Source organism: Perkinsus marinus, assembly GCF_000006405.1.
Source record: "Perkinsus marinus ATCC 50983 genomic scaffold scf_1104296964190, whole genome shotgun sequence".
Classification (NCBI taxonomy): Eukaryota; Perkinsozoa; order Perkinsida; family Perkinsidae; genus Perkinsus; species Perkinsus marinus.
Window position 1 is genome coordinate 1 of NW_003204771.1, and position 1,623 is coordinate 1,623.

General features: G+C 49.7%; 6 non-coding genes across 6 annotated transcripts; all 6 read left to right on the plus strand.

Moving 5' to 3' along the window:
- The first annotated feature begins 253 nt into the window (after positions 1 to 253).
- Pmar_PMAR009910 lies at positions 254 to 333 on the plus strand. The gene has a single exon. It is a non-coding gene; the product is annotated as a tRNA-Leu (tRNA).
- A 121-nt stretch (positions 334 to 454) lies between these two features.
- Positions 455 to 534, plus strand: Pmar_PMAR009911. Its single transcript has one exon. It is a non-coding gene; the product is annotated as a tRNA-Leu (tRNA).
- Positions 535 to 655: 121 nt separating this feature from the next.
- On the plus strand, positions 656 to 735 carry Pmar_PMAR009912. The gene has a single exon. It is a non-coding gene; the product is annotated as a tRNA-Leu (tRNA).
- Positions 736 to 921: 186 nt separating this feature from the next.
- Pmar_PMAR009913 lies at positions 922 to 1,001 on the plus strand. Its single transcript has one exon. It is a non-coding gene; the product is annotated as a tRNA-Leu (tRNA).
- A 121-nt stretch (positions 1,002 to 1,122) lies between these two features.
- Pmar_PMAR009914 lies at positions 1,123 to 1,202 on the plus strand. The gene has a single exon. It is a non-coding gene; the product is annotated as a tRNA-Leu (tRNA).
- Positions 1,203 to 1,388: 186 nt separating this feature from the next.
- On the plus strand, positions 1,389 to 1,468 carry Pmar_PMAR009915. Its single transcript has one exon. It is a non-coding gene; the product is annotated as a tRNA-Leu (tRNA).
- Positions 1,469 to 1,623: the final 155 nt, after the last annotated feature.

The window sequence follows — 1,623 nt, forward strand, 5'->3', positions numbered from 1 at the left end:
GTGGTCTAAGGCGCTGGCTTCAGGCGTCAGTTCGCAAGGGTGTCGGTTTGATTCCCACAGCTGTCAGTCTATATACCTGACTGGTCTTATATTAAGAACCGAGACCCTTTCAGAAGCGAGGTAGTGCAAGACCGAAACCTTTTGATCGATATTGTGCCATCGCACCTCGCAGAAACCGTTCAATCCATTTTTTGTGTCCTCTGGTTTGGCAGAGCGATGCATCACCTCGGCTATGAATCTTGAAGCACTTATCGACAGTTTGGCCGAGTGGTCTAAGGCGCTGGCTTCAGGCGTCAGTGCGCAAGGGCGTGGGTTCGAATCCCACAGCTGTTAGAAATTTCTTTTCGTGTGATTTGATGAAGAACGCATTCCGCGGAAACGGTTCGGAACCGTGTTTGTGTCATGTCCTATAGTGTAACGCATCTTCTCCGCTATAATTTTTGAATCACTTACCGACAGTTTGGCCGAGTGGTCTAAGGCGCTGGCTTAAGGCGCCAGTCCGAGAGGGCGTGGGTTCGTATCCCACAGCTGTTAGAAATTTCTTTTCGTGTGATTTGATGAAGAACGCATTCCGCGGGAACGGTTCGGAACCGTTTTTGTGTCATGTCCTATAGTGTAACGCATCTTCTCCGCTATGATTTTTGAAGTACTTACCGACAGTTTGGCCGAGTGGTCTAAGGCGCTGGCTTAAGGCGCCAGTCCGAAAGGGCGTGGGTTCGAACCTCATAGCTGTCAGTCTATATACCTGACTGGTGTTATATTGAGAACCCAGACCTTTTCAGAAGCGAGGTAGTGCAAGATCAAAACCTTCTGATCGATATTGCGCCATCGCACCTCGCAGAAACCGTTCAACCCATTTTTGTGTCCTCTGGTTTGGCAGAGCGATGCATCACCTCGGCTATGAATCTTGAAGCACTCATCGACAGTTTGGCCGAGTGGTCTAAGGCGCTGGCTTCAGGCGTCAGTCCGCAAGGGCGTGGGTTCGAATCCCACAGCTGTTAGAAATTTCTTTTCGTGTGATTTGATGAAGAACGCATTCCGCGGAAACGGTTCGAAACCGTTTTTGTGTCATGTCCTATAGTGTAACGCATCTTCTCCGCTATGATTTTTAAAGCACTCATCGACAGGTTGGCCGAGTGGTCCAAGGCGCTGGCTTAAGGCGCCAGCCCGAAAGGGCGTGGGTTCGAACTCCACAGCTGTCAGTCTATATACCTGACTGGTGTTATATTGAGAACCCAGACCTTTTCAGAAGCGAGGTAGTGCAAGATCAAAACCTTCTGATCGATATTGCGCCATCGCACCTCGCAGAAACCGTTCAACCCATTTTTGTGTCCTCTGGTTTGGCAGAGCGATGCATCACCTCGGCTATGAATCGTGAAGCACTCATCGACAGTTTGGCCGAGTGGTCTAAGGCGCTGGCTTCAGGCGTCAGTCCGCAAGGGCGTGGGTTCGAATCCCACAGCTGTAAGAAATTTCTCTTCGTGTGATTTGATGAAGAACGCATTCCGCGGAAACGGTTCGAAACCGTTTTTGTGTCATGTCCTATAGTGTAACGCATCTTCTCCGCTATGATTTTAAAGCATTCATCGACAGTTTGGCCGAGTGGTCTAAGCGCTGGCTTAA